Source organism: Theropithecus gelada, chromosome 4 (genome assembly GCF_003255815.1).
Source record: "Theropithecus gelada isolate Dixy chromosome 4, Tgel_1.0, whole genome shotgun sequence".
In the NCBI taxonomy this organism is placed as follows: domain Eukaryota; kingdom Metazoa; phylum Chordata; class Mammalia; order Primates; family Cercopithecidae; genus Theropithecus; species Theropithecus gelada.
In genome coordinates this window covers 31,549,794-31,550,563 of record NC_037671.1, presented here as the reverse complement: position 1 = coordinate 31,550,563, position 770 = coordinate 31,549,794, and the positions used below count along the sequence as shown (strand labels likewise).

At 43.5% G+C, this 770-nt stretch overlaps 1 non-coding gene across 1 annotated transcript; it reads left to right on the top strand.

The window, feature by feature from the left end:
* The first annotated feature begins 429 nt into the window (after nucleotides 1–429).
* On the top strand, nucleotides 430–501 carry TRNAA-UGC. The gene has a single exon. It is a non-coding gene; the product is annotated as a tRNA-Ala (tRNA).
* The last annotated feature ends 269 nt before the right edge of the window (nucleotides 502–770 follow it).

The window sequence follows — 770 nt, the reverse complement described above, 5'->3', positions numbered from 1 at the left end:
TACAGGCGCAGGACACCATGCCAACTAAAGACCCTTATGATGAAATGCTGAGTGCATCGCTCTCAGGTTTTCTTCTGACTGTGACTTTCCTCAATCACATCTAACCTTTAATATTCCAGCTGAGAAAACAACAAATATGAAGCATTTTAGGTAAGAAAAAGCTGAATTTCAGTAGCTTTGTGTCATTTCTGAAAGAAATCAAAAGACTGAAAAACTAGAATTTGATTCCTTGCCAAGCATAACAGAAGAAGGAGATCCTAATAACTCAACGTTTTAAAGCCACAATGGAAACTTATTGTGGCGGTTGTCTGGCACTTTTCCAGCTGCAGACGCTCCATAATACTAACCACTACTACCAGCATGCTCACGGAGAGTCTCAGAAAATGAAAGTTACCTCCTGAAAATTATTATAAAATAGTCTTTCAGGAAGGGGGTGTAGCTCAGTGGTAGAGCACATGCTTTGCATGTATGAGGCCCTGGGTTCGATCCCCAGCACCTCCAAACGGTTGTTTTGCTCTGGCAGTGCTCAAACCTAATTCTCAAGCAACATGGCCTTCTGCTTCCTCACCTTTTTCTATCCTATTTCTGCATGTATGGAGAGTAAAAATGTAACCCAATGGATTGCCCTCACTTACGTCCCCTCGCTATGCTGTAAGCCTCGACATCACCTAAGGCGACTGCGACGGCAGAAGGAAAACGAGAAAGAAATGAGGGGGGAAAGAAGAATGAGGTCCCAAGAGGGCCTCTTGAAAGCAAACAAAAGCGTGCAC